General features: G+C 41.6%; 1 protein-coding gene across 7 annotated transcripts in view; it reads right to left on the minus strand.

The window, feature by feature from the left end:
• Window positions 1–18,819, minus strand: part of TUB (TUB bipartite transcription factor) — a 186,258-nt gene that overhangs the window by 67,001 nt on the left and 100,438 nt on the right. The window contains exon 2 of one of the 7 annotated variants that reach the window (XM_033928546.1): window positions 6,367–6,530. The exons of 5 other annotated variants lie outside the window; for them this stretch is intronic. The gene's annotated coding sequence lies outside the window, so the exon portion shown is untranslated. Of the gene's footprint in view, window positions 1–6,366; window positions 6,531–6,756; window positions 6,845–18,819 lie in introns of all 7 variants that reach the window. One more of the 7 variants, XM_033928547.1, reaches the window with a different exon arrangement.

Below are 18,819 nucleotides of genomic sequence, written 5' to 3' on the forward strand. Positions count from 1 at the left end.
AGGAGTGGGGGTGAGGGGAGGTTCCCAGTTACCTCCTTGCTGCACTCACTCCTTCAGCGGCTTGTTGGGGAGGACGCACAGCCGGCAGTGGTTCACACGCTTTATGTAGCTGATCCGGAAACCTTCTCTCGGATGTCAGAGCTGACATCGGAGGGAAGGTTTGTGGATCAGCCATGGGCAGCTTATGAATCACTGCCTGTGAGTCCCCCCCAGACAAGCCACTGAAGGCAGATGGAGCGAGCATGGCTCAAACAAGTAAGGGGACACAATCTTTCTGGGACAAAGGGAGAAAGAGGGGGAAGGAGCACATGAACGCATTGGAGCGGCACGATTCTGGGACAATGGATGGAAGGCAGAGGGGGAGGGGAAACAAACTTGACTCTGAAGGAAGGGAGGTGGCATGAACATGTATCCCTCTGTATCCAGGATACTGAGGGAGGAGTCTAAAGCCCTGATTGGTCAAGCCAATTGGTGATGCCAATCCAGGCCTTAGGCTCCTCCCTCAATATCCCCTTGGGAGGGGCCTTAGGTGACTGAACCAATCAAGGCCTTTGGCCCCTTCCCATGCATCACATGATGCACCGGGGAGGGGATGGCCCGTCATTTAGAACTGGTGGCCAGGCAGGAGCCTCAGGGCAGGCTTCCAACTTTTTTAAAACATACGGGGAGGTTTGGGGATGGGGTGCAGGCATCTGGTGGCAGGAGGGAGTGGGCATCCCTCTTGCCATTTTTTGGGATTCAGGGGAGGCAGTGGCTCAGGAGTGTCCTGCGTGGCAGGAGGGATTGGGCATTCCAACTGCCATTGTTTTAGGGACAGTGGCTCAGAGGTGTTCTGCATGGCAGGAGGGAGTGGGCGTATTTCCTGCCATATTTTTTTAGGTTGGGGGGACAGTGGTTTGGGGTGCCTGGCACGGGGGGGGGGGCATGGTGAAGTGGCGTTCTGCATGGCAGGAGAAAGTGAACATCCCTCCTGCCATTTTTTGGAGTTCAAGAGAGGCAGTGGCTCATAGGCACCTAGCATGGGGAGGGGGCAATTTTCTCTTGTGCCACATTTATTGGGGGTCATCGGGGAGGGCTATCATCGTCAGTCAGTAGGGGACTTTTTTAAATTTTTTTAAATGGGACAGAAACTAAAAGGTCTAGCTAGACCAGTCAGTTTTTCCAATTGCTAAACCCATTTTTTTGTGTGGGGGGGAGGGGGGGGAATAGTCAAGCGATGTCAGTCGCTTCTTGCATGGGGTTTTAGATAATTTGCACGGTCAGATTGGAAAATGGGTGATTGAGAGGAAAAACACACTGTGGGTCATTTTGTGCATCGGGTCAGTAAAAGCAATCGTCGCTAAAGCTGTGAAAACAGGTTTAGTGACAATCGCTGAATTTAGTGCATCTAGCACTAAGTCAAGTTATTTGCCCTTTATCATATACTTAAAAGTAATGCAATACACTATTGACTACATGCTAATGAGATACAAAATGTGCAAATGCATGTAAAGCAGTTCCTTACTATGCAAATTCTATAATGCAACTGCAAATCATGTTATAGCTGGAAAAATAACACCTAAGAACATAAGAAATGCCTCCGCTGGGTCAGACCTGAGGTCCATCATGCCCAGCAGTCCGCTCACGCGGCGGCCCATCAGGTCCAGGACCTGTGCAGTAATCCTCTATCTATACCCCTCTATCCCCTTTTCCAGCAGGAAATTGTCCAATCCTTTCTTAAACCCCAGTACCGTACTCTGCCCTACTACGCTCTCTGGAAGCGCATTCCAGGTGTCCACCACACGTTGGGTAAAGAAGAACTTCCTAGCGTTCGTTTTGAATCTGTCCCCTTTCAACTTTTCCGAATGCCCTCTTGTTCTTTTATTTTCTGAAAGTTTGAAGAGTCTGTCCCTCTCTACTCTCTCTATGCCCTTCATGATCTTGTAAGTCTCTATCATATCCCCTCTAAGTCTTCTCTTCTCCAGGGAAAAGAGACCCAGTTTCTCCAATCTCTCAGCGTATGAAAGGCTTTCCACCTGCAAAAACATTTTAGTGATAATTTTATTGGATAGACCTCAATGACTATAAAAGGGCTGCTGAAAAGTTCTCAGCCCAAACAACCAGCTTCCTAAATTCTGAGCGCTATTTTGCCACTGTAGCCGAAAAGAGCTTAGCCACTGTAGCTTATATCTTTAAGTGTCAATTTGCAGAAATAAAATTCTGTGTTTTGACATTGTTTCAGATCATTGATTGAACCATATCCACATCATTCTCTTCTTGGTTGGGCTGAGAACTTTTCAGCACCCCCTCATACAACCAAGAAAACAAAAAGCTAACAGAGGATGTTGGCATTACAAAAAACTTCACCCCCTTTCTATCAAATCACTCTTGTCTTGAAGCAATCACTGGTCCCCGAGAATCACAAACAAATCTGTTTTCCTGAACGTCTGTAATGATTTTTTGTGAATATGTTTCCATGGAGGGAATTCCAACAGGATAACATAGCAAATATCGATGTGTCTCCTTATCCCAAAATTAACATCTGTTTGGGACAATGGCAGAGTTATTGTTGGCCACCTTTATCCTAAAGAATCAGATAGTCACCCCAGGGGAGTATTTGGCATCTATTGTTTCCTCATCGGTGCTGTTACTGCCAGCCCTTGTCAAGGAGATTCAGGATTGGGCAATCTGCCAAGGACGTGTACTTCTCTCCTCATTTACTTAAAACAAAAAAGTGTACAGTTCACGTTACAGAACAAAAAAATAGTCACTTAACCAAAACTGTGATCAAGCCTTAAATTAAGATTTTGTTTTATAGGCGTCAGCTCCAATTAGGCTCAGTTTTGATTATTTTCCATCATCACATTGCCACTAATAAAGCATCCTCGGGGAATGCAGCAAAAGAACTCTGCAACATAAAAACAAGGAGGTTTGCCACACTTAGCAATGGACAGCTCATCGAACAGAATTGATCTAAGCTGAAGGGTGTTTTCTGGTTTATTTTTAATCATGGTAGAAAGCTAATTATTTAATTAACATCAGATTAGCCATTTCAATACAGAGAATGAAATAACTGAACAATTTTTCTTCTGATATGTAATTAAGGTTTCACGGGGTGTGTATTTCATCTTTATTGTCAGGATTAGCAAGAAGATGCTAAATTATGGTCTGACATTAACAGCCTGAAAATTGAAAGATCATTGCTTTTTATTACAAAAAAAAACATTTACTGTGCAAAGAGCTTCTCTAAAAATTCTGAAAAATATTCTTAAAGTCTAAAAGTCAGCACAGTTTGCATTAACGGTCTCTTTATCTACAAAAATGCTATTCAGGTCTGTAAGGACATTATAGCACACACAATAAAGCCATTCAGCAGACTTTGAAAAAATGAGGATCTAAATTTAAACTAATACAGTTTATTTTGTTGAATAAAACATATGTGGTACAAGAGCAACGTGCTTGCTAAATTGATGCAATTTGGACACCCATTAAAAATGTAAAATTGATTTCTCAAATTTCTGGTCAAAATTAAGATACAAGCAGCAGCAGTTTTAGGGGCTTTTTTTGATTATTATTAAACTGAAATATTTTTTGCTTTTACCATGTGCTAAGTGCAAAACCTAGTGCACACTAAGGGCGTTGACATGTATGTGGCTAAAGTAATACTGCATAAGTAAATATCCCAGTCACTCCTCCAACATTGGCCAATATTATATGCCCAGTATCAAAGGTCAATGTCTCAACTGTCTCATAAGATTTTTATCGTTTTTTTGGGGGGCTTCAGACATGCCAATTGTTCGCCCAATTCCTTGGCGATACAGAAGTCTTAGTGGCTATGGCTGTGGCTTCTTCATTCGCCCACTTACTCAAAGCTTTATGAATGTTTTTTTAAATGTTTTTTTTATCGTGTTTTATATAAAGTGCATAATGCTCTCATAAATAATTACAAAGAAATAACTTATCTTAAAAGAGTTGTTTCCTTGATAAGATCGGGTCAGGGACCTGTCATATCGACATGTTTCGCCGTGAGGCTTTTTCAAGATTAAGTCCCCATTTTTCAATTTCAACAGACCATCCCGATATCTGACTTTTCTGATCTCACGGCGAAACATGTCGATATGACAGGTCCCTGACCCGATCTTATCAAGGAAACAACTCTTTTAAGATAAGTTATTTCTTTGTAATTATTTATGAGAGCATTATGCACTTTATATAAAACACGATAAAAAAAACATTAAAAAAAAACATTCATAAAGCTTTGAGTAAGTGGGCGAATGAAGAAGCCACAGCCATAGCCACTAAGACTTCTGTATCGCCAAGGAACTGGGCAAACAATTGGCATGTCTGAAGCCCCCCAAAAAACGATAAAAATCTTATGAGACAGTTGATAAAGTAATACTGCAAGCACACTGCCAAAATAAATTAAAGAGATGCATATGGAACAACTTTTACTTGTATATCAGGATCATAAAGACTTGGGGCTCTTTTTACTAAGCTGCGCTAGCGGTTTTAGCGCGCACACTAGACGCTAACGCCTCCACTGAGCTGGTGTTTGTTTTCCCGCGTAGCGCAGGGGATAGCATGTGCTAATCTGCAGCGCGCGCTAAAAATGCTACCGCAGCTTAGTAAAAGGAGCCCTTGGTTGCAGAGTAAAATAAGCTGGATGACATATAATACAAGCTAGGTGTCAGCATATATTTATGTATTTAAATATAAAGGACAAAAAAAATATAATATAAAGAACAAAAGAAACCCAACTGCAACATTGCCAAACTGAGCAAAACAAAGAAGCAGCAACAATGGGTGTCACCTTTACAGCAGGAATGAAAGGAGAAAAGTAGAGCAGAAGACAGAAGAAACCAAACCTAAAATTATCCGAAAAGAAGAGACATAACACCTATTCGGAGAAATTCAATGCTAGTCACCTGAAGTTAGGTGCTGTGATGCTGCATGCCAAGAATGAATTTTCTATCAGCAATTATGCATGTAATTGCCAGTACAGAATGCTAACGTAAGTCCGTTTTTATGCGACAATATTTAGGATCAGCCACTTGCACCATGTCAATGGATGCTGTAAATGCTGGCCATGCCCAGGTCCCACCCAGACCCTTTCATGTTCACACTCCCTTACTAAGGGCTAGATTCACTAAGCAAACCGATCGTGTACCGATTGGTTTGCGACCCAATTTTACTCCAGCCCGATTCACTTACCTCTCCTCCGATCCAATTCTGATCCGTGCATGCAAATGAGTGGGAATGGCAGGGACGCGATTCACTACAGAAATCTTGCAAACCGACTGGGCTGGCCGATCAACCCGAGAAGCGACTGCTGAGGATCAGTTGCTGAGGTCCTTTCCGACTGCCCTGCCTTCTGCCACCCTGCTCTCTGCCCTGCTTCTCTACCCCAATCTCCTGTCCTGATCTTGTGCTCTGCCCCAAATCTCTGCTTCCTGCTGCCCCGACTCGCCGTCCTGCTCTTGCCCCAAATCTTTTCTGCCTGCCACCCTGACTTGCCGCCCTGCTCTAGCCCCGAATTCCTCCTGCCCTTCCCTGCATTGCGAGCCCGTGGTTTTAACCCGTGGGTTTAAAGCGGGTTAAAACCACGGGTTCGCTGGGCTAGTAAAAGTTAAAAAAAGAAAAAAAGTCGAGGCTCTAGAAGGCTCTTAGAAGCATTTGCAGACCATCTACAGATGGTCTGCACATGCAGCGGGATCACACACTAGCAATCCGTGCGGTCAGAGGGGGGGGCTTTCCTCCGATCACCCTCATTTAAATTTTTTTGTTTTGAAAATCCGTCGGGCCTGCACAGATGGGCCACGGATCAGCAACCCTAATGGGAGCTTGCCCTAAAGGATTTCTGCCTAAGGTTATACAGCTACGCGTGCAACTGCAAGTTAATGTAAATTAGCACCAATGAATTCTAATTATAGACAATTACTGCTAGCTAATGCCAACTAACACCTAATTTATCAAGTTAAATGCATAACTGGTACTATTCTATAACCTGTGCATGCAAGTTTGCACACTAGTGCAAAAAATGTGCACCCAAGATTAAAGAATGAGGGGAAAATGTGTTACGCCTGCTGCTATACTAAGTTTTGTAACTTCAGCCCCAAGCCTACTGCCTTGTATGCTATTATAACTCTGAAGTGCTTTTCAGAAATGCAAGCTCAGTTGCCATGTTAGCTCACATAGATACAGTGAAATATAGCTCTAGAAACAAGTTGTAGATGATACATTTTTACTGGACTAAATTTGTGACCAGGTTTACAGAGCTATGACCCCTTCATCAAATAATTGTATAATGAGCGAGGCATGGAATTGTCTTTATGCCTACTGTTTATATCTTTGGACAGTATCTAACGAGCTAAGCATGAAACTACTAACCTGGTGAAAGGGGCTTAACTCTCAGAAGATAATTACAAATGCATAGCGAGTCAGAAAAATACATATCACAAATTGTAAGTATTGCTGGATTGGGACAGATCGAGGATCCATCAAGCATAGTATCTGCTTCCAATAGTGGCTAATCCAGGCTCCAAATACCTAAACTAAAAAAAAAAAAGAGGGGGGGATTCAGAATATTCATGGTTCTTGGATTATAATCTTTTCTTTTTATATTTTATGGATTTTTCTGCCATGAACTTCTTCAAATCTCTTTTAAACCCTGTTATGCTAACAACTGTTACCACATTCTCTGACAACAAATTACAGACCTTAATTATACATTGAGTGAAGAAGTATTTTCTCCAATTTGTTTTATTGGTTGACCTTTACCTTTATATCTACCAAATATCCACCAAACACATAAGAATAGAAGGGAAAAAATCTTGATAATCAGGAAGATAATGTCTGAGCAACGGATCTACAGGAAAGAAAGCAGTATCAAATTAAATAACAATAGTAGCAGGTTCATAGCCGATTCTTTATTACTGTCTCTATTATTTGTTAATAGGCAGAAGGGGCTTGTTATTTATGATATGTTTTTATTATATTTTATTTTTAATGGTTGCTGCCATTTACTCTAGACACCCCATAATACAAAAGAATGGATTAGAAATGTTTTTAAATTTCAGTTTAAGGGTATGAAAGTACTTTGATTGTAACCTCAGAAAGGCAGTAAATCAAATCCCATCTCCTTTCAAAGTGAAGTCATTTCATAATATGGAATATGTCTATCTATCAATTGTTAAGATATACTGTATAAGAGCCATAAGTTAAATCCTACAATCTGTTATACAGCCCCCAGGTGGCATTGATTTGTTTCAAGAGTTAAATAGGAGAGGAAAAATATTTTCTCTTGTTGCTTCTTCCCTGAGGAGGTGCTACTCATATTGTGTCTTAGGCTGTGGGAAGATAGTAACATAGTAGATAAGGACAGATAAAGACCTGGATGGTCCATCCAGTCTGCCCAACCTGATCCAATCTAAAATTATTATTATTTTTTCCTTCTTCTTCTTAGCTATTTCTGGGCAAGAATCCAAAGCTCTGCCCGGGACTTGATTCTATGTGTTATATAGGGCTTTCATATTTCATTCATGTTATGCCCTACGTTCTAACACCAGTATGGCTGTAATCATGGAAAGAATGCAAAATCAAGCAGCTTGCATAATCATGCTAAAGAATTTACAGTTTACTTTTTTTTAGTCCACTTGGAATTTAACTGCGGGGTTCTCACTGTTTCTACTGTCCATACACACCTGGACCAATGTGAAAATATATCTGATTTAAAAATTAAAATGCAACATTCTATAAATATAATACTGTAGTATGCACATATATGTTTACAGGAGGATAAATTATAGTAGCCTTAGGATTAGCTTTCAAAAAGGAATTATACTTATATTTTTAATGGGCCACAGCTATTACATAGGTAGTGCAAAGTTTTGTATTTAGTTTAGGTTTTATTATTTGGTTCTATTAGGGTATAATTAGGTTTTATTACCGAGACCTCTTTAGCACCGGAAGCCTTGAAAAAAACCAGATAAAAACCCAAAAATAAGGAAGTCAGAAGCAGAGCAGATGAAAAGACACAAGGGGAGAGGCGGTATGAACTGGTGTGTTCCCGGCAAGCCTCTGTCTTTTTCCTCCAAAATGCCGCATACTAAAAGAAAAGGGCAGATCCGGTCCGTTCCCCCACCGGCTGGAACCTCAGTGCCACTAAGACAGATCTTGCTGGATTTCACCCCAAGGATTCCTTTTCAGTTGGAGTGCGAGGCTCGCTAGAATTGGCGTCCCGGGACTTGGGCGCTTCTCCTGAGCCGGAAGTCTCTCTCTCGCCTCCTGACCCGGTAGCACCTTCGTGCCCGGCAGCTAACCCATCCATGCTAGAGGGAGCTTCCGATGTCGAAGTGGCTGCGGGAATGACCTCTTCTGAGGGGAGCAGGACGGAAGGAGAAGTAGCAGCGGGGAACATAAAACAAGCAAGAGAAGAAGTTAGCCTTTTGGCTCTCTCGACTCCCCCAGAGGGACCCTGCTTGACATCTGGAAAGCGATCCAAAGAATGGAAGGAACAGTGCGGAGAACAGCGGACGAAACAGCTTCTTTGGTAAAAAAGGTAGACTCTTTGACTAAGACTGTAGAAGATTTAAAAAATGAAAATGAATCTAAAATCCAACTTGTAAATGAAGAAATTACTGCTTTAAAAACTGTAAATGCTGGGTTAATAAAAGACAAATTATTGGTGCATAGGAAGATAGAACAATTGGAAAATTATAATAGACGCTTACACCTGAGATTATTGAACTTTCCAAAATCGCCAGAAATTTCATCCGTTGAATATTTAAGGTATAAATCCTGGGATTCACCCCCGATCTTATTCCTCCTTTGAATAAAATCTACTATATACCTGCAGCTATAAAAGTCAGGGAGCGAAATACCAGGAGATCAAGATGTTTTACCCCAATTACCTGATGTGGGAAATATATCAGAGATTCTGGAAACTTCTATAACAAAAATTGAAGAAAGAGCTACCTTTCTCATTTCTTTTGTATTTCAACAAGACCTTAATGCGGTATTGAAGCTTTATTTTCGGAAAACCCAGGTTCCGTTCATGGGACAGCGTATTTGGATTTATCCTGATGTTAACAAAGAGATACAAGAGAGGAGAAAGTTGTTTCTTCTAATGAGACAAGAAGCAAAGATCTCGGAGCCATTTTCCAATTGGCTTATCCCTGTAAATGTCTCATAAAATATTTATGGACAAAATACACTTTTTCTGTTCCAGAACATCTCAAGAACTTTCTAGACTTGAAGATCGTCAGGGAACAGTGAGTATTGCAGTATGGGAGGAGTTATTCCGTAAAGCCATTTCTTGTTATTTTGATTTATGAGTTAATTATACAAGTCCTATACTTTTAATCCGCCACTCACTGCTCATTTGATTTTGGGGTCTAAGAAGAAGATGTCTCTTTATTTTTTTTATGAAATGTTATTGTCACTGTATAATTTTCTTCATGTTTCCTAAACAAGTGTAAACTGCTTGATATTATTTTCAAATGAAATTAAAAGAAAAAGAACATAAGAACATAAGAAGTTGCCTCCGCTGAGGCAGACCAGAGGTCCATCTCGCCCAGCGGTCCGCTCCCGCGGCAGCCCATCAGGCCCATTGCCTGAGCAGTGGTCCCTGACTATTTCTATAACCTACCTCTACTCCTATCCCTATAACCCACGTCTACTCTTATCTGTACCCCTCAATCCCTTTGTCCTCTAGGAACCTATCCAAACCTTCTTTGAAGCCCTGTACAGTGCTCCTGCCTATCACAGCCTCCGGAAGCGCGTTCCATGTATCCACCACCCTCTGGGTGAAAAAAAACTTCCTAGCGTTTGTTCTAAACCTGTCCCCTTTCAATTTCTCCGAGTGCCCCCTTGTACTTGTGGTTCCCCATAATTTGAAAAATCTGTCCCTGTCTACTTTTTCTATGCCCTCCAGGATCTTGAAGGTTTCTAACATTTTCAATTTGCTTGCAGAAGGAAAAAAGTGGACAGATGGGACACTGCCCAGTGCCCCATGGAGGCAGAATCATAAAAGGTAGATCTAATCTAATCTTCCATTAGTGAGTCGCAACATACCTATACAGGCTCAAGGCGACAGATCAAAGAGGGAGGGGAAGAGGACATGGAGAGATAAGAGGAGGGACGTAGATGTAGGAGATGCTATACAGAAACTATGTAGTTTGTCTCTTTCCTGATAGCATCTGGTAGGTCATTCCAGATTTTTACGGGTTTGGGAACGAAACCTACTTGAACGGATTCATGTGGGTTTTGCTCTGGAATATTTAAATTGTTTATTAACGATTGGGTATGTTGTCCTATGAACTATGCAGAACTTTTGCATATTACAGCATATAAAATGTAAGAAATGAAATAATGTATACTACCTATGATTGCTATGTTGTTTATGTTTATCATTGCGCTTGCCTGACCCTTCCTTGCCCAGAGTTGCAGTGGTGGCGGGGGATGATTGAATGGAGCTCTCGGGTGGGTGTGGCAGGGGGGAAGAATAGACGGCGGCTTCAACGGGCAAGGAGAGATCCCAGGCGGCGGTCAGCCCATGTACCCACAACAGGCGGCCCGCGAGAAACACTGTTATAGAAAACCAACTGTCATTTAAGTGAATTCTACAAAGGTCACTGAAAAATCTGCACTGGAAAAAATTGCCACTAAGCACTATTCTACATAGGACGGCCCAGGATAAGAGCCCTCTATAGAACAGCGCTTAGAGCCGATTCCTTTGCCTCACTTTAGTTTGTCAGCATTTACATCTCATGAAATCTGGTATACATGCTGACGCGCCTACTTTTTGGGAGTCGAGTGTGCAAATCATAGCATTCTTTAACATCGCACCTAACTTCTAGAAATGTCACCAATCCACGGAGAGGGTAGTGGATGCCTGGAATGCGCTCCCGAGAGAGGTGGTGGAGAGTAAAACTGTGACTGAGTTCAAGGAAGCGTGGGATGAACACAGAAGATTTAGAATCAGAAAATAATATTAAAGATTGAACTAGGCCAGTTACTGGGCAGACTTGCATGGTCTGTGTCTGTGTATGGCCGTTTGGTGGAGGATGGGCAGGGGAGGGCTTCAATGGCTGGGAGGGTGTAGATGGGCTGGAGTAAGTCTTAACAGAGATTTTGGCAGTTGGAACCCAAGCACAGTACAGGGTAAAGCTTTGGATTCTTGCCCAGAAATAGCTAAGAAGAAAAAATAAAATAAATAAAATAAAATAAAAAAATTTAAATTGAATCAGGTTGGGCAGACCATTCGGGTCTTTATCTGCCGTCATCTACTATGTTACTATGTATATCTATGGCCACACCCCTTTTGAGTCAGGTGGGAATGTTGTAGAATAGCGCCTAGAGCACAAGAGTGCACAGACCAAATTGCTGCCGATTATGTCCAATTATTTGTTAAGGCCCTCACATCTGCCTAAGTTTTGGTGACCTACATAGAATCTGGGAGTATGTGCATAGATGACGTACGTACATAATTTCAAATACATTTACACCATTGTACGTTCAGATGTGAATGCGCAAAGGCTCATCTGAACTATAATTTTGGCTACTTTTGTGGGGCAGTTTTATAAAGACATGCTCAATTAGAATCCTTCTTTGCAGCCCCTCTTTATGGAACTCTCTCCCACTGTTGATCCATGCAGAGCTATCTATCAAGAATTTCAAATCTTCACTGAAAACCTGGCCCTTTCAAAAATCTTTCAAACCCTGCTTAGGTAGTATTCCTGTTTTGTCTCCATTTGCCCTCCCTCCTTCCTTCCCTTGCCATTTCTCTTCTTACTTGCCTCTCTCTTCTTCCTACTATTGCTGCCCGATTCACGATTCAAATCGATTCACCGATTCGAATCAATTAAAAAAAAAAAAATTAGCCTCCCAATTCAATGGCCAACCCTTCCCCCGTACCTTCCTAAAGCAGGAGCTGCAGTGCTGCCTCTTGCTGGCCGACCGCTGCTGCTCCTGCTTGAGACAGAAAGGCCTCCCCCAGCTTGCCCACTTTTACCTCCTTAAGGCTAATAGGGCAGCCTGCAGGCTCGCTGGTGTTATAGCAATCCCTACAGCTGCCCGTGGTCCTCAGCAGCATGTTCTTTCTGCTACGTCCTGCCCCTGCTCTGACGTCAGGGGCAGGATCGCAGCAGAGAGAACGTGCCGCTGAGGATCACAGGCAGATGCAGGAATCGCTATAACACCAGCGAGCCTGCAGGCTGCCTTATTAGCCTTAAGGTGGTAAAAGCAGGGAAGGTGCAGGCTTGTGGGGGAGCAGGCGTTTGTTCGCGGTGAAGAAAGAGTGCCTTCGCGGCGGGGGGAAGCAGGCCTTTGCAGCGGGGAGGAGGAGAGAAAGTGCCTTTGCGGCGGGGGGTGGCAGGCCTTCGTAGAGGGAGCAGGCCTTTGCGGCGGGGAGGAAGAGAGAAAGTGCCTTCGCGGCGGGGGGGAACAGGCCTTCTTGGGGAGAACAGGTCTTCGCGGCGGGGAGCAGGCCTTCAGGGCAGGGAGGCAGGTCTGTGCAGAGGGAGGAGGAAGAGTTCCTTTGGCGGTGGGGAGACAGGCTTGTGCAGAGGGAGGAGGAGGAAGGAGTAAGAGAGGGGAAGGGAGATGCCATACCTGGGGTGAAGTGAAGGGAAGAGAGAGACCCAAAAAGAGGGGGAGGAAAGCAGAGGAGAGGTGTTGGACTAATGGAGAGAGGGGGAAAGAGAGAGAAATGCAAGACCACAAGGGGAAGGGTTCAAGAGGGACAGATACTGCTCCAAAGAGGTGGGCAGGGTGCAGGAGAGATAGTAGGAGAAAGCCTGTACCCGGGGAAGGGGATACAGGAGGTAAGGAAGAGAGAGAAAGAGGAAGCTAGATATGGGGAGAGATAAGATGCTGGGCATGGAGGAAGCATAGGAACAGGGACACAAGGGGGACAGTACTGGAGAGGAGAATAGGGACACAGAAGAGAGATGCTGGATGAAAGGGTACATGAGAAAAGGAGAGATGGTAGATTTGTGGATGGTGGAGTCCATCGCTGCAGCTGCGGGGGGATGGAAATGAAAAAAATGAAAGATGCCAGACCTCTGGGGGAGGAAAGGGAAACAGAAGAGGAGGACAGAGATGGAAGATGGATGGTTAGCACGGAGAAAGAAGGAGAGCCTGATCAGAAGACAACCAGACCAACAAGATTTGAAAAATGACCAGACAACAAAAGGTAGGAAAAATAATTTTATTTTCTATTTTGTGATTACAATATGTCAGATTTGAAATGTGTATCCTTCCAGAGCTGGTGTTGGACAGCAAATGTGAGCTAGGATTTAATAGAGAGAGGAAAAGTACTTTTTGTTTGTTTATTTTGTTTACACCACAGGGCCAGTGTGGGTAGAAGAGGGCAAAGGGGATGAAGAGGCTATAAAATAAACCCACCGGGATGTCTGGAAAAAACCACCCAATTGGGCAGGAAAATTGATTCAATAGGCTGAATCGAATCAAAATTTTTTTTTCCTGAATCGGGCAGCACTACTTCCTACTCTTAATTTATTGCTAATGTGTGCTTCTTTCCTACCCGAAATTGTATTTCTTTTCCTTTTTTCTTTGCTCATTTTGATTTCAGAATTATAATCTGCTTTGATCTGTTAGATAGCTAAGGTGGTACAGCAAATTTTAACAAACATAATATGTTTCTATAAACATAAACATAGAAACCCTTTTAAGCCTGTTTCATATTTGGTCTTCCAACCTTGATAACCTATTAAAATGTGTCCCGAAGCAGAACACCGCATGATTCAATTTGTTTTTATCAAGGTATGTTTATACACAGAGGATTTACTTTCAGATCATGCATAAGAGGATTTAGTTAGTCATTAGATGAAAAGAAGGAAAGACATAGGAAAAATAAACATTCCAGGACATGAAAATTCAAGCTGTACATTTTGTCTACAGAAAGACTTAGGGCTCCTTTTACTAAGCTGCACTAACGGTTTGAGCGCATGCTAACCCCCGCACTACACGGAAAAACTAACGCCAGCTCAATGGAGACATTAGCGCTTAGCGCGCGCAAGACAATAACGCCTCCATTGAGCTGGCGTTAGTTTTTCCATGTAGCGCGGGGGTTAGTGCGCGCTAAAACCGCTAGCGCAGCTTAGTAAAAGGAGCCCTTAAGTGCCATTAGAACCGACTTCAACATATTTCACAAACAGTATTCCCAATCTAGTGAAATGGAATGCACTAAGATAATCCATTACCGTCAACATTTCATGAGTAGCATCTACCAACATTCCTTTGCTAGATCACTAGGAGCCAATCACTATTGGGGCAATTCTTTAAAACGGTGTCTCAGTGTAGGCATCTCAATGCAATGAACTTAGCACCAATTCTATAATGGCATCATGGTGCCAAGATTCCATTACAGAGTATTAGCATCAGTTGGCATTGGTAGATGCATGTTTAGATATGCCCTCTTGTGCCATGTTAATGACAGATATATCAGTTGGCAAGAAAACTTCAAATCCCCTTTCAAAACCGACAGGGCACTCAATCAAAAAATCATTATTTAATGTTTAATAAAAGGACAAATCAGTACGGGCCCATAAGGTTAAATAATAAATACATAGTAGTTTTGCAGCCCCAGGCAGGAAACTCATAGGTGACCGGCACCAGGTTAATAACCTAAATATGTCCTGCCCCATATATCATCTAGTCCTGTGCAAAAAATGCATGCAAACTGCCAGTGAAAAACTTGAATCAATATTGAAAGGGGGAAAAAAGGGAAAAAGACAGTTCAAAAACCCATCCCCTAGTGAAAAGCTAATCAAAAAACTACCAAAAAAATCAATGTCCACAAAAACAATAATGTTCAAATAATATTAATCCAAAAACTTATCTGAAACATAGAGGATTCTTGTCACAGTTTGGAGCACTGGGGCCTTTTGGGCCCGTACTGATTAATCCTTTTATTAAATATTAAATAATGATTTTTTTGATTGAGGGCCCTGTCGGTTTTGAAAGGGGATTTGAAGTTTTCTTGCCAAATTCTTGTTTTGTAGTATTTCTTGTTATTTTGGCACATTTAGGCTTGTTTGTGGCCTCTGGATATATAAGTTGACACGCCTACATGCATCAAGTACCTTCTTGGGGTAATAATTGATGGCAAATTACTGTTCCACGAACATATTAACTATATAGTTAAAACTTGTTTCTACAAACTACGCTTAATAAGATCAATTGGCAAATTTCTTGAGCCTAAATCAATTAACATTTTGGTTCACTCGCTGATTATAGCTAAAATGGACTATTGCAACTCTCTATTCCTTAACATCTCTCAAAAAGAAAAAAAGAAGACTCCAAATTATCCAAAACACAGCCATAAAATTAATCTACAACGTCAAGAAATATGACCACGTTACGCCACTCTTGATCGACTCCCACTGGCTTCCCATCAGTCACCACATCTTCTTTAAGGTCATGTTTTTAACATTTAAACCCTAATCTACAACGAACCTCAATTTATAGCCAGAATGTTAACACCCCATAATGCCACGCGACCACTTAGATCATCCACCCAGAATCTCTTAACTATACCATCCTTGAAAATAATTGGTACCAGAAGATCCGACATGTTTTCCGTAATGGGCCCCAATGGTGGAACTCATTACCACAATATATTAAAAATGAAAAAGATCCCACCTCCTTTAAAAAATGTCTGAAAACTCATCTTTTTAAAGATGCTTTTAACATTTAAATTTTAGCTTCATTTTTTATACTTAGATTTTTAACTCCCCCGTCCCCTTTTGTTCTTCCCCTTTTTTGTTCTTTCTCCGCAATGAAAAAGTTGTAACTTCCCCCCCCCCTCTCAATTCAAGTTTGTCTTGTCGTTAAATATTTGTCATTTGTCTTGTTAGATATTTGTCATTTGATTAGTCTTGTTTTGTATTTCTATTCTTTTTTTATAATTTTGTACATCGCTTAGCAAACCGATTAAGCGATTCATCAAATATTAATAAACTTGAACTTGAACTTGTGTTCCACCCCTTAGAATTAGGCATTATGACACCGAGGCACTACCTTATAGAACAGAGCTTATTGCACTAAGGAGCTCTTTTTCTACAGCCATGGCAAAGGTAGTCTTAGCGCACCCCTTATGCAGGTCTTTCACATGTGCTAAGTCTACTTTTGCATGGCTGAAAAACAGCTGATGCTCCCGTTTTATGAATTTTGCCATTTGCATGCAGCCATTAAAAAGAATTACCACATGAGCCCCTACCACTACCTACTTTGTACGTGGTAAGAGCCCCCCGCACTAGCTCTATGCTAATCAATTACTGCATGGCAATGCTTCACATACTGATTAGTCCTGTTGCACCCACTCTCCATCCCGTACCACACCCCCTTCCAAGAAAATTAAAAATATTATTAGCACATAGCGTTCGCACATAAATTGGCCCTTTTACCTTGAGACGCCAGTGCATATCCCACGATAAACCTTTTTAAATGTGGGATAGGCATGCACTAGCGCTTGTTGCCATTTAGAAAAAGGACCCATGGGGACTTTTCAATTAGTGGTACACTAGACATATATAAGAGCCGCATTCCTTTAGGTACCAGCTCATAGAATTGCCCCAACTCTTTGCCTAAATCTCTATTTACCTGCTCCACTGTATTGGGTGTTTCTTACATTTTTTCTTAAATTAAATAGCATAGCCTACTTTACAAATTATTAATAGAGTCTCACTGCCTTTCCCCTTTCATTTTAGGCAATGCTTTCTTTCATAGTTCCCACCATGATTAAACAAGATGTACCCTGTGCTGTACAGACGCATATAAGAGAGAGTGCCTTCTGCTTGGAGCTTACAATCTAGTCAACACACTCAGACAAAGCAAATAAGAGGTTTTTGTGAAGCAGAATCATTAGGAGGCAAAGATAATGAGAACTGTGTTGAGTTAACGTGATCTTATGCCCTTCATAATCTCCCACAATTCAGCAAGTACCAATTTATTTAAATTTCCTTCCAAAAATCTGAATAAGAAAAGCAGTTAAGGGAATGAGCAAGTACTAGAACTTGGTTCAGTCCAGAGAGTTAAACATGAACATCGTCTACTACAGTACACCATCACAAAGACCAGACTCTTATTTTTAAATACAATAATGAACTCCACTTTCAACAATGAAATAAAAGAATGCTCAAACAGGGCCCTAGTTATGTACATCTCTCTGGTATTTGCTATGTGTGCTATTTCATTAGTGAATATGTCCCATCTGAATTCAGGAACAGCTCTTATCAAAACATGTTTCTGCTTTATACAAGTGTGTCAGCATGAGGTCTGCTTAGAGATCTAAGAAGCGCAGTAAAGCAGAAAGGAAAAACTGTTCTTTGGTGATGGTCAGTGAAAGGTGGTTTTCTGATTTGGCACAATTTAGAAATTGTCTTTCCCCAGAGGCAGCTAGTTTTATATCTAGAGCCAGTTCAAGATTATTGAACCTTTAGCCTTACCACCTCTGCCTCCAATTCATTTTCAGGTCTCTAGACCATCGTCTCCCCCTTCAAGATTCTGATCTTTAAACTCTACAATCATGATCATCGTTACAGCAATTCTATAAAAAGAAGAATTATATATCATGCTTTAAAATATGAAGCTTTGATTTGCACATAGAGGTATGTGCTAATGGTTCTTTGAGTTGGTGTGGCTGTTAGGACTTCTTGTTTTGCTTTGAAACGGAAGCTGCTTTTTGGTACCCCCCCCCCCCTAGGTAACTGCTTACTATTGCCTATTGATTCAGGAGGCCCTGTTTAAAACTAAATCTGGTCAGGTTCAGGTGACATAAAGCACAGTTATTTACTGTTAACAGGTGTTATCTGGAGACAGCAGGCAGATATTCTCACATGTGGGTGGCATCATCCATGGAGCCCAGTACAGACAGTGCAAAAGTGCAATGACACTAAAGAGCTTAAAAACTTAATTTTGGCTGGAGATTTGAATCAAGTGCTTGATCCCTCTCTTGATAGGTTTACCCCAGGCCAGCAGCCTTCTGTTTCACATAAGGGGGTTCCTTATTTGTGTTCCACATTGGACATGGTAGATCCATGGAGATTGTTACATCCTGTTGAGAGGGATTATACACATCTTTCCAGATCTCATTCGACATGGTCATGTATAGATTATGTTCTTGTCACTCAATCCTTGTTTTCTTGAATTCTTTCTTCTACAATAGGACCTATGGCTATTTCTGATCATGCTATGCTACTAGTTGATTTAGATATTGGAATATGAAGAAGTTGTGGTTGGTGATTTCCTGCTTACCTATTTGATGATCCTAATTTTCAACAATATTTAGTAGAGCGATAGGCGAATTATGCACAATTTAACTCTAATTGCGCTGATAACCCAGTCCTTTATTGGGAAGCTTCTAAGACGGTTTTAAGAAGTGATATTATTGCTTATGTAGCAGCACGAAACCGACATATTGCTACCAAAATCATCTCTCTTGAACGCCAATTTCAATGTGCTAAAAAGACCTACATTTGTCAACCTACAATAATACATAAAGAAAATATGTTGGCTGCACAAGTGGCTTTGAATACATTATTACATGAAAGAAGCAAGCGTAGCACCCTTTATCGTAAACATCGTTTTTTCCGCTTTGATAATCGTTTTGGGCGTTTATTTGCACGTCTCACTAAAATCTGGTGTGGTCCCAGGTTAACTCATTCCATTCGCTTACCAGATGGAACACTGACTAATGCTTCTGAAAAAATTTCCCAAACCTTTTGTGATTATTTTTCCCACCTTTATATGGCTGATACATCGTCACACCCTTCTTTAATTCTAGCATACCTAGAAGATGCATCTTTGCCTTGTTTAACT

This window comes from Geotrypetes seraphini, chromosome 19, assembly GCF_902459505.1.
Source record: "Geotrypetes seraphini chromosome 19, aGeoSer1.1, whole genome shotgun sequence".
NCBI classification, from domain to species: domain Eukaryota; kingdom Metazoa; phylum Chordata; class Amphibia; order Gymnophiona; family Dermophiidae; genus Geotrypetes; species Geotrypetes seraphini.